We start from the raw sequence: 13,115 nt of genomic DNA, 5'->3' as shown, positions 1-13,115 counted from the left end.
CACGGCGCCCACCGCCCACCTGGCGCGCCCACCCTCCCGGGCCTTGCCTCACCGCTCCGCGCCGGCGTCCCGTCCGGGCGCCCCGCGACGAGGCGCTCTCGGGGGCGAGAGGGCTGAGAGCCGCGCGGCCCCCGGCGCATGGGAGGCGGTGCGCCCTCGGCCGGGAATGCCGGAGCCCCGCAGGACCCGAGCAGGTTCCCGGCGGCTCCGGGGCTCAGCCACAGCCTCTCCCCTCGCTCCCGCCCGCCGCCCGCGCAGGAGCCGCGCGCCGGCTGCTGCCACCTGCCGGCCGCGCCGCGCAGCCCGCTGCCGCCTTCCCCCGCGGGCCGCCACTCCAGCGGCGGTGTCCGGCGGGGAACCTGGGACAGGAGCTGAGGCGCAGGGGCACCGCACCGTCCAGCGCCGCCGCTGCACGGACCTGAGCGGGGGAAGGGAATGCGTATGGCAGGGAATGCGAGGGACCCCGCGGACCCGGAGCGCAGGTGCCCACCGCGTCCAGCCCCGCGCCGTGCGAGCGGCGTTCAGAGCCCGCCGGGCAGCGCAGCGCTGCCCCGGGCTGGCCGCGCTCCCTCCTCGGCAGGAGCGCCGGGCAGGGGAATGGCACACGGTACTCCAGCCGACTTCAGTTCTTCCAGCCCTCCGCTCTTGAGACGGGGGCACTGAGGGACCCCACACTGCTGCCCTCGGACACTACAAGAAAACGCGAGAGACAACTGTCATCTTCCTACTCACTGGCTGGGTGAAAGACCATCTGCTTCCAGAAAAATACTGACAACTAGAAAGTAATATGTGTTCCTGACAGCTTGCTTAAACGCCTGAGGTCTGAAACCGAGCCAGTAGCAGTGATACACTGGCACTGTCAAAACCACACCACTGATAAGCAACTATGAGGAGGATCTTCTCTTGGTAACTTTTGAGTTAGCGTCTGAGGAAAAAGTCTGGAATTGTGTTTCTGTTCCTGCTTTATATTAACTGCACTGGACCTAATATCCCTAAGGGCATTTTCACTGAAAAGAGCAATAAAGTGTCCAGCATGAGCTCTAAACCTTAGAACCAGATAGTCACTGGCAACAGTTCATTGCAACATTTAGTTTAATGCTTTAAAAAACCCACAAAAATATTATTAGTATTGTGCTGGAGCTGGCCCAGCCAGGTGAATGTATTTATGTTAAAGCACAGCAAAACAGGTGTTTTTTTCTTGCCAGCATTTTGGGCTTCATTACACTTGAACCCAGACAAAAAGAGTAAAAGATGATGTGTTGACTGTGCTATTCATTGCACAAAATCAACCTTCTCCATTCCCAAGTTCATGTGTAGATCTAAGCTCTAAGCAAAAGATCTGCTGCAAAAACCTTACTTACTCCTGTGTCTTCACCAGGCAATTGCCACAGCACTCCCAAGCAGTTTCAGAAGCCTTGTAAGCACCATGGCAGATCTTGGTTGCAAAAAGACAGCTGTGCACAGCTGTATGGTAACGATTTCTCACATGCAAAGAAAAGCTGCATTATAATGCCAACAGAAGGGTAGCTATGCTACCTCCAAGAAGTCTCATTTGTAGGAAGAAAATGGGTATGGAAACAACAGGTTTAATCCAGAAAGAATTCTGCCAGTGCCTCCTGAGTTGTGAGGTGTGTTATCAGGTAGAACTTCACCTGAGCTTCAGCACCTAGACTGAAGCCTGTTTGGCAGTGGTAGACAATCTCTCAGGAAGCAAATGCTGTGCAGCTCTGACTATGATCTAATGAAGTACATAAATAAGTGACTAATTGCTAAGCCAGGTAGCATGTGAGCAAGACTAGCTCTGGCACGTTCCAGTATTTTAGTTCTAACCTCTGCCCAGAGTACACATTCTACTTCACCTACTCTGCCAGTTGCATGACTACTGTTTGCTTCAGGGAGAGACTCAACTGCAGCCAGATGGACTAGAGACAGGAGCTCTTTTCAAGAGCAAAGACCTAAGTACTAAGGTATTAATGAATTAATTACAGCACTTACTTTACATGATGGGAATGCTCTGCTTGAGACAGTTGCTAACTCCAGATATTGGAGAAAGATTACTTAACCTGTGCCAGTCTGAAACTTAGCTACCAAGTTTTATCACCCCTGGGGGAGGAAAACTTGTTCTAAATTAAGGGCAGCTGAACAGCACTAGCCTCCACTCTGGAGGTGCCAAAGGTTGTTCAGCTGGGCACAGCCAGCAACAGAAGGCTACATTAAAGCAGAGACCTCAAGGAGGCTTTTTGAAAATCCACTGTCAGTGTTTTCCCTCCCTGTCTCCTTTGCTACCTTTAATTTCCCTAACTTCCCTCTTGCTTGCTATTTGAGTTTTGGAGTGATTGCTCCCTTCCAAGAGCTGCAGGGCCCTGTCTGTCATCCCTGCATCTCCTCCTCCCCTTGCTGCTGCTGAACTGCTCAGAGCAGCGTGCATCGTGTTTTCCCAGCAGTGCAGGAGGAAGCTGTCCTGCTGCTGAGGGGGCGAGGAGCAATCCCTCCCACCCCTTATCTGTGCAGCAGACACTCAATTTGCTGTGAACAACGGCAGAGTTAGAGTCCCCTCCGTGCACTGCAATGTTATCTGAGGTCTTTCATGGTCTCACTTAACAAACGTGGCTATCTGATGAAATATATAATCAGGCTGTTGGCTGGTTTTTTCTAAGTGGATATCAAGGAGACTGTGAAATGGCATCATTCTTTTAAATAGAGAGCAAAATATAAATGCTTAAAAGAAAGTAGCATTCACTAGGAGATTAAATGTAATTGCAATAACTCATAAAGGAAATGCTTGTTTAAAGCTTTAATTTGCTGGCAAAAGATGCTGCAGAAAACAATGGTTTTGAGGGAGGTATGAACTCATCAAGCCAAGAAAGATCTAAGTGTAGGACAGGAATCATAGAATCACCAAGGCTGCAAAATACCTCTAAGATCATCGACTCCCAGCTGTAAACCCACCGCTGCCAAGCCCACCACTGAACCACGCATCAGAGTGCCACATCTACACATAACCACGAGTTCACCCACTTGATCATCTCTTCAGCATGTGGTGATTCAGGCACACCTCATCATCTCGAGTCAGGGCAGGGATAGCCACCAGCCCCACTCACCCAGCAAGTTGCAAATATTCCCCTTTGAGATGCAAGGGGTACTGGGGTATTTTTACTTCCAAAGCTGAAGGACTTCCCTGCCCATGAGCCAGTTCTTTGGCCAGCTGCCTCAGTGAAAGAGGAGGAATCTATTTCAATTAGTTTCATTAAAATTCTTTGTGTTACAGCAGCTTGGGAACAAGACATTAGTGCTACTTCAAAAATTCAGACAAGGGTACAGCATAAAATGATAAGACTAACAACAGACAAGAGGTTAGAAGAGTGCTGTAGGACCAAAATGCTGTTTGCTGGTCACAAAGAATCATTTCACACTAACAGTGGGAATGAAAGTGTGTGAAAATCCCCATTGGGATAAGGAAAGAGAGAATATGAGAAAGAAGATTAGGTTGTGGTAAAGTAGGAAGCTAGTGTTTCCCTCCCTTGAATTGTTTCAGCCACTTATTATTTGTTTCAATACTTCTCTGTGAGCCACTAATTGTCGCAGTGGGATCTTTCTGCTTCATTTCCTTCTCTTTGTGAGAGCAGGCGTCAACACTGCAAAGAGTTAGAAATCTGCAGCCTGGTATACAGAAGACAATGTCCAATTTGCAACGTGTCCAGCATAGGTCAGTGGCATGGTTAAGCCTTGGAAAGTGCCTTTTATACAAGCATTAAAAATCTTGGGGAAAAAATATCACTATTGCAAAACCCAAAACCAAACAGAAACAAAAGAAAGACGGTAGAGTTACAAGTTTTCTCTTCACCCTTTGATCTGTAACTCTTTAAGCAGGAGTATTTAGTAGAAATAGTACATGCCACCAAAGGAAATTAACAGTAGCTAACTCAGTTGCAGCTTAGGTGTCCTGAGCAGCAGCAGTGTTTTGTAGTTTGCACTCAAACTGTGTTCAGAAAAACCTGATTTATGTCTTCATGTCCTCCATGCCTTTCCCCAGTGCTAGATCAAGGGTTCCTGCCAGATCCTTGCCTGAGAACAGCAGAGATGCATAAAAGTTCTTGAATTAATAAGTCACATTACAGAAATGGGAGAACATGCCTCTTTTAAACTTGTACTTTGCATGTGAGGGCAAATTCCAGCAATGGCAGTTCCCTGGGACCTGCAGCTGCTCTGGTCTCTGGTACCACTGCCTCCTTCTTATGGAAAACCTCTGAACAGCACAGCAGGACAAGTTGACTTTCTAGCCAAACAAAAGAAGGGCTTGCCCCTCCCTCCTCCACACCAAGTACTTCTCTTTGGTCACACTGAAGGACTCCTCCCTGCTCCAGATAAGCACCAGCCAGGTCATGTACAACGACACAGACCACATCCTTTGCTCAGCAGCTGTCTTTATGTGAGCATACTCTTTACTTTCTTCCATTGCCTTTTGCTAATCACCATCTTTAGTTCTTTAGAGCTAGTATTAAGAAACATGTGTCAAATAACCTGTCCACACATGTTTTCTGCTTAAGCCTTGCTTTTAAAACATTGTCACAGCAGAAGATATGAGTGAAAGAGAAGAAGATTACACAGATTTAGGTGAAGCAAAAATAGACATTTAGGAAAACATGAGGGTCATTCAACTGAGTGACCTTAGCTTGTGTTTCTTATCTTTACTATCAAATAGCAAGACTGGAGACCTACAGCACACACATCATGTGCTGTTTTACATTTATTTTCCTTTGGTATTTCTCAGCTGTATAATTTAAACCTTCTTTCTTTTACTATATCTGTAACTACAACACATTCTAATATTTACAAATGGAGAGTGACTTGGCACAATATTGGGTGCAGTCTGTCTGCCATCAGAGAGGCATTCTTCAAATGGACCTGCCCACTCCAAGAGCTGGGAGATCTGAACTGTTTGTTTAAAACCTAACTTCCTCTCAAAATAGCTAGGCACAGCTGTAGGTCTATTGAAAACTGTTAAACAACTGGATATTTAGACCAAAACATTGGTTAGAACCCTTTTAGAGAACAGCTAGATATGCTATGACAAGTAGGAGCAAAGAGTGCCCAAGGTGTTCAGATACAAGCAGCCAGAAAGCAAGGCACTGTGCTAGGCAGCAAGCCTTAATCCTGCCATGGAAAAGAGGTAATCTAACTCTTGGAACTTAGAAATAATCATGGATTTCAGCATTGTTCACGGGTTAGAAACGCAGATGCTCAGTCACCAAGAAACTTTGCCTAAGGTATCTTTATTTCCTTTGGATGCAAAGATAAAATTAAAAAGACCTATGATAAGACTGTGAACATCCTACCTAAGTATTCTAGCTGAAAAGCACCTGTGAGACAAAGAATGCTGAAGAATAACTACAAACACCCAATTCCCTTAAGATGCTCCTACATCAGGGATTTGTTGACAGGAAAGCATTGGTACCAGTTCTTGCAATGCAAACACACAATGCTGCCTGCTGCCATGGGCAGACGTGGCCAGAACCTTCCAGTAAGAAGCTCTAATCCAGGACAACCACCTGCATTCAGCACCACCAAGATGGGGCAAGAACCCACATGCTGGCCCTCCTTGTTCTGCGCCTCCTCTCTCGTCACAAATCTGTGCATTTGTCCCCATGCTGGGGCTCTGCAAACAAGCCTTCTGAGCAGTGTGAGAATAACAGGATGATACTGAGGAAATTGTTCTTGAGCATGAGCTTTGACCCTTCTGGGCAGTGAATATGAACCACATGGGCTGGACAAGTCCCGGGCACATTAGTTGCCTTTGTGAAGTTATTTGCTGATTCAGAGGTGTGAAACTCTAAAAAACACTGTGGAAGCAATGGCACTGCTTGTGGTACTGAAACAGCATGGATTCCTCCTGGGCTGTTACGACTTCATAAATATTGACTTTGGATAAACCTTCTAACAATATTCTGGTTGAGGGCTTTTTTCCTTCTTCTTTTTCCTCCCAAGTGGGTTCCCAGAGTTAATTTACTTAAGGCAACGTACATGACACAAGAATAAGCCCTTTGAATAGTGATACAATTGCTTGGTCATGAAATGAAAAAATCTGGATTTTGATTGATAGTTGAAATTCATGCTGTTTGTTTGATTTGCTCCAGATTCTTTGTCACCTCGGTGCTATTCCTGCCAACACATGTCAGAACACAACTGATTATGAGCTGAAATACTGTTTTAAAGGGTTTTGTTTAATTTTAGACTTATCAGTTTTCCTTCCCCTTCCATAGGAGCAATCCAAATCTAGCTATGACATTTTTTTCTTCAAGAAATCTCAGCTACAACTAGCCTCATGCAATGCCTCTTTCTTTTCTTAGCTGCAGCATTATGAAAATTAAAACAGCATAATTTAGCTCCGTAAAATCATTCCTCTGCAGTACCTTGGAAGTAAGTCTAATATACCTTAGTCAAGTACTATTATTTTTCACTCTGTGGCATGATGACCACTGCTCTAGAACACTGCTGTACCAGTTGGCAGTCAGAACTGTCACCAAATGAGCACCAGCACACATTTCTCTCTATGTCATGCACAGGAAAGCCCTGATCCAGTACGAAAGTATCAGGATGCTACCTGTCAGTGAAGATCAGTACATGGAGGAAGTGATTGTTTCCTTGCTTTGGAGACAAAATCAGACATTTCTTCCACTAGAAAAGCTCTTCAGTATTAAATATTCCTATGTGTTAGCCTGAATGAGGCCCAATTTTGTGTCTTTTATTCTCAACAGAACAGGTTGGGAGAAGAACCAAGAAAATAATGAGGGTAGACTGTAATTACATCTGAGAAGACAGGAGCTAAAGTATGATTTAATGCACTTCGCTGTATTCACCCTCAGCAGTGGCAGGTAGAGCTTGGTAGACTCCAGCAATATTTCCAGGAATGCAAAGCAAGTATTAATATCTAAGTTTTATTCATTATTTCTTTTTCCCCTTTACTCCAGTGTGCACCACTGCCCCTATGTCAGACACTCATGTACAGACTGAACTCACACATACTGCTTGGAGTAGTGGTTGTTTCCAGACAGTTTTTCTCTTTAACATTACCTTCTTTCCTGATTTACTGATTCTTGGCTGAACTTAAAATTACCTGAAAACCATTGCCCCTGAGAAAATCTTTACTCAAGTACTTGCTGAAAGTGTAACCTGAAGAACAACATCCAGACTCTGTGCTGTGGCTCTGATCAGACACTTGAAAGCAAGTCATGGGCAGGAGCACTCTATCAGCTTCTTGTCATGCTGTCTGCTAGCAACTTGATGTCAATAGCTTAACAGTTGTATCAGCAACTCAATCAGGATATTAATTTGAAGCAGAAGAGAGTTGTTTACAAAAAAAATAAAAAAGGCCTATAGATTATCTGAGTGCTGAGATATGAGGTTTGCCTTTTTGTGCAGCAAACATGCCTAGATGCTTTTCCCCCGATTCATGGAAACAGTTGGACCACAGGCAACCTGCGTGCTGATCTGCAGGCAAATCTTGTGTCAAAACATTGATCTATACTGAGAACATTTCCAATGCATGAGGAACAGCATGAAAAAAAAATATTGTGGTGGCTCCCTCTCCTGCATCCCCTGGAAATTATTAGATCTGCATCATCTTTTACTCTCACTGGAGGATGTGAGCCCTACAGAGTAAAGATTTCCATCCTGCACTGAAGAGAAGAAAAATACAATTGAACATCATGTACTGACTGAATTATTAGGTTATTAATGAGAGAAAAAGACAGGACAGTGGAAAATGGACATGTTCAATTCCCCATTCTGAAAAGAAGGGGTTTTTTAGGATGAGACATGCAGTATTTCAGGAGGAGTATGTACAAGTTAGCCCTTTACATAAATGGTCATAGCCAAGACTATCCAGCTGCTCTGTAACACATTTTGTACATCATGAAAAGTCATCTTTACAGCCAAATCCCTATGAGAACAATGTGAGCAGAATTTCAGCCTGTCTTCTATAGAAAGAAGTCATTCTGGGGCAAGAAACTAAGACATATTCTCCATAACTCAGGATCAATTCCCTCGTCTAATAAGCCTAGCCTAAGGTTTGTTCTTGAAAAGTTTACCGGCAGAGTAACTAGAAAAAAATCCTAACAGATTTGAATGTAATTTCTATGCTAGATATTCACACCATAAATTCAGCAATAGGTAATCTAACAACTACAAGATACACAATTTCTAACTGTCTAATATTCAACAGTTTAATTTGGTTTGATCAACCACAACTGCCAAAGGCTTACTGTACAAAACACACTCTTCCTTTTATTTCATTTTGGGCTCATAAAAAGCATTAAGATGTAGTGAATGTTTTAAATCCTGTCTTTCCCCCCTCTCTTTATTTATCCTTACTTACAGTTATAAAATAGATTGTCAGTATAGCCTTCTTCCTGTCTTCCTCCAAACACCTGACACAAGCAACAGGTATTTCATAGCAGGAAGAGCCTTTCCCTGGCTTGAGCTGCATTAAGAGTCTTGGGTGGCACAGCCCATGCAGCTTTCCAGTGTTTCTCTCCCCAGGCTGTGCAGAGCCAGCTCTCTCCTGGCTGCTCCCTGGCCAGGCTGAGCACAAGGATGAGCTGTCAGCAGGAAGCCTGGCCCAGGCAGAGCTGGAATCCCCACTGCCAAAGGCTTAGCCCCAGTGACAATCCCTCCCACCAAACACTTGTGCTGCAGCTTCTCAGCTGCCTGTTCTCTACCTGCCCTCTGAGGCAGCATACCTGGCCTCTCAAAAAAGCTGTTGCTTCTAAAACTTGAAGAAAATTTAACTTATTTGTTACAATGAAATAAAGGGAGGAATAAAGTGGGTTGAGAGAAGAGGGAAGATGCTCTATTTAATTTAGAGATTAATATGAGGATAGTATTGTAAACTAGACTTCATATGTTGCCTTTCTTTGTGCATGATGTAAGCAGAGCTCAGTTCACTACAGGCAGATGGTCCACAGGCTCCATGCACTTAAAGTAAGGGACAAGCACAAAAGGATGGAGAGGACCAGGGTTTTTGAAATATCCCAGTATAGACTTCCTCTAATGCACATACACACTGCATAGCAAGACACCCAAACTCTGCTTCCTGATCTACCTTCCCATAAAACAATCTACACAATATCAGCATCTGTCCAGGACAATTAGACATGTTGCAATGGTGTAATATAGATACATACACACAGAACCTCAGATGGGGTATTTATCACATTCTATAAAGAAGTAAATAGAAGTACGGTCATGGAAAGCACTTTTCTCATGGTGGAAAAACAATCTAGAGACATTTAAAGAGTGCATACAATGTTCCTCACTATCTAAATATCTCTAATTCCTAAATTCTTTGAAGCAGGCACTGCTAATTTTTTTTTTCATGAAAAATATTCCCTTATGCCTTTCAGCTGCACAGAGAAGAAGTGTTGAACAGATGTGTTTACAGGCACAAAAGAACAAAACTATAACATTATAGCTCTGTAGCAATTTTTCTTTCTGCAGTGTTTCTGGATATTCACTTTACAATTCCTGTAGTTTATTGCAGTTCTGTGGGGTTAATTAAAATCCTTCTACAAAATCAGATAAACAAGAGCAATGGGGGAGGGAAAGTGTGTATTTTATGTACTGTCTATTAATCTGTAACGATGCCTGCCCCATGTGTACAATCAAACATCTGGGGAAAGCCTGCACTTCAACCAGAACAATCACTACTCACATTCCAGCTTGAGTGGCTGCTTCTTTTCTTGAATTTTGTGTGTATGTATCCATGCACACATACATGCTTTCAGCACACATTTCACAAATGTAAGAAAAAAGTGAGAATTTACGTGGCTTTTTATTAAGGTAAAAGCCCAAAACATTTTCAGGCCTTAAACTGTAAACAGATAACATCTTAAAACTTCTACTCTGAGATTTTATGGGAATGAAGAAGTAGACTTTTTAGGTCATATGTAACAGCCATGTATTGATGTGAGAGCAATCAATATAATCAAATAAATCAATCTAGATAACATTTACCCTCTACATATGTATAGGATCTCTCAATATATGAGATGATCTAAGCTGGAATTAAATCAATGATGAAACACTGGGTTTCAGGCAACTGCATCAGACCCTTACTCTGCAAGCAAGAAACAGCTTATATTCAACTCTTGAGGAGTCCTTTTATGCAGAAAGATGGGCTCGTGATTGTATAAGAGCTCCTATTCCCCAGGGCTCAAAAGAGCACAGTTTGTTTCCTGATTCTGGTATCTCCACCTGTCAAGTCATTCATTTTGGTAACTAAACATTTCCCCTCCTGATGGAATCTGGAATTTTACTCTTCTCAGATAAGCTCTGGATGAAATTTCTTTAGTCACACCAACAGCCTTGCCTCAGGACCTTGAGAGCTGAAAGATAGCATTTTATGCCAATGTCACCACTGAGTTAAGAGAATCATACCAATAGGGAAGGCACTTGTACTCTTGTCTGAAGAAAAAGAATCTGCCCAGTTCTCCATACACCTTTAGGAGGCCAATGCAGTTAATGAATGCTGCCTGTTCTGGTCTTATCTGTCATGTCTGAGCTGTATCCATGGATGGCAAGAGTTCTGCATCCATGGAACATCACTGAGCTGTGGTTAACACACAAGAGAGTAGAACTTCTTTATTGAAATAGCATGATGGGCACATCAGCTGTGCAGGCTAAATGCACAGCTGAGGCTTCTGACACATCCTCAAGGTGAGCTGCAGAAGGAACTCTGAGTCAGCTACAAGGTTGTTTTTCTACCTGCACAAACTCACAATTCCCCAGTAAGTGCAATGAGAATATGAAGCTGTTCAGCCAGGGCATTTGGGTTTGGATGAGACAATCCTCTGCATACTTGGAGATCTAGAGAATTTCCTGACAGATTATGAAATAATTAGTTGGCCAGAGATCTACTTCTGAGCCCATTCAGTAGGAAGACAAATTTTATTCCCTTACAATCTCTGACTGGAGCTGGACAGAAAATCTGGGGGTTTTAATCCCTAGGGCAAAGTTGATAGGCTTGAGATAATGGATTTTCCAAAGAAGTTTAAGTTACGGTGAAAAACTATAAGTTTTCTGTTTGGTATTTTTTGCTATACTTTCCTGGTTTTCTCACTTTTGTCCTACTATTTCCTCTAAAAAGAAAGGAGTTGGGGGGAAAGGAGGTTGGGAAGGAAGAGAGAATGAAAGTGATCCTCTCCTCCTCTAGTCTTCATACATTTAATACAATCTATTTAACAGAAGATAGTGATTATTGAGAAAATATGTAAGTGCAAAGCCAGCCTTTTTCTAATTGCTAAGATAACCCAAACATAACCCAGAGGAGTATCAAGATTCAAACTGTGAAGTATAATTCATCAAAGTAATGAAATGCAAATAATCAGAGTTTTTAGAATTCCAAGATTACTGTTGGCACAAGGTAAAACCAAGCTCTAAAAGAACTCCTTCAGCAGCAGGCAGAAGAAAACTTATCACAAACTTTTGATAACCCAAAAAATAATGAGGCCTTTTGAACTTTGCTGACATGAGATAGAAATATCTGGGGGAAAAAAAGAAAAAGCAAAAAAAACCACCCAAACCTAAACAAAACCTAAATACACATGATTTAAAAACATTTCTGCTTGATAGTCACAGTAGAGTGATGTACATCATATGAAGGAGTTTAGTGCTCTTCATTTGCCAAGAAACCTCCAGCCTCCTCACTTATTCCACTGTGAAGATACAGGATAATCCAGTAAAGATCACCTGTGGAGCCTTGCACAGGGCAGAGCAAGATTAATGGTGATGTGCAGAAATCTTCCTGAGATATTGCTTAGATGACTAGAAAACAACACAGAACTGAACCTTCTCTAACAGTAACAAACCCTGCAGCAGCATAGATGTTCTCTGTGTAACCTAGAATAGCTTACAAAATACACACTCCTGACAAATTTACTGGCCCATACTTTATCAGACAAGATTTGCAATATGTATTACTTAGAAGCTATGCCATTTCCCAAGGACAGCTTTTCACTCAAGGTCTGATGCTGTCTAAAAGCTTCTGCCAGCTCAGCTTGAACAACCACAAATCTGCTTGAAATAGAAGAAAAAAAATACAAGGTTCTAGTTGAAAGCTTTCCAGAGTACCAACATCATCTGCCAGCTCTTGTTTAGTATTCCCCATTATCTACTCCTGTGATGCTTTTTCCTTTTTCACAATCTACTCTCTCACATAAGGGCAAATGCTCAAGCAAACATAAAATAGACACATATATACACATACATATACACAGACAAGAGCCTATTCCTAATCTTGTTGTTGCTGCAACCCTTGTAGATTTGGAAAAAGGAGCCCAGACATATTTCAATCACGAAAAGCTGATTAGATAAATTTGGCCTGATTTGCTGTTTATGTGATAAATTCTTCTAACAGTTTCACCTACAATGGCACACAGCCAGTACTGGCCCAGAGTGGATGTGAGTATCTCCTCTAGTTTGCTCACGCTCCCTCCTCAGTATTTATTCCAACAGTCATTCCTTCACTCTCCCTGTTCTTCCAGGACTGTGGATACTCAGTCGCAGGATCATAAACACAAACATTTGAGGCTTTAATTTTTGCTCTTTTGCAGTGTCATTGTTGGTCTTTGTTTTGTTGTCAGTCCATACATTTCAGCAGGTTTGTTTCTAACTCCCACCCATGGCTTGATGCCAGTGCATTGCTTTAGGAGTCAATAACTGCTCATTTACCCCTAAGGAAGGGTCACAGACGTTCAGCAATCAAGGGGGAAATAGCACCACTTATCCCCTCCTCACAATTGCCAGGACGGAGATGTGGAACTTGTTGTCAGGTCACAGTGTTCTAATAAGGCTTTCAAAACCAAACCTCTGCTCAGCACTGGCCAAGTAAACATCTGACCCATTTCTCCCATACTCTGACTTGTTATCAAAGTTATGATGTGTGAAGATAAAGCTGATCAAAAATTAGCATGGACTTTATGTTCAAGCCAGAAGTGATTTCTCAGGTCCTGTAATAAAAAAATTATGCCCTACTTGTATGTAGGGCATAATATAATAAAAGCCACTGACAGAACACTGATGGAGATGAGCCATTCCTCTGCCCACCTGAATTGTTCCTA

At 42.9% G+C, this 13,115-nt stretch overlaps 1 protein-coding gene across 1 annotated transcript in view; it reads right to left on the bottom strand.

Moving 5' to 3' along the window:
- Positions 1 to 237, bottom strand: part of THSD4 (thrombospondin type 1 domain containing 4) — a 233,285-nt gene extending 233,048 nt beyond the window's left edge. Inside the window, exon 1 of the mRNA XM_039723241.1 lies at positions 53 to 237. The gene's annotated coding sequence lies outside the window, so the exon portion shown is untranslated. The remainder of the gene's footprint in view (positions 1 to 52) is intronic.
- Between the last annotated feature and the right edge of the window lie 12,878 nt (positions 238 to 13,115).

Source organism: Passer montanus, unplaced genomic scaffold (genome assembly GCF_014805655.1).
Source record: "Passer montanus isolate IOZ18808 unplaced genomic scaffold, ASM1480565v1 scaffold5, whole genome shotgun sequence".
NCBI classification, from domain to species: Eukaryota; Metazoa; Chordata; class Aves; order Passeriformes; family Passeridae; genus Passer; species Passer montanus.
The sequence above is the reverse complement of the archived record's forward strand: the minus strand, read 5'-3'. Positions and strand labels throughout refer to the sequence as shown.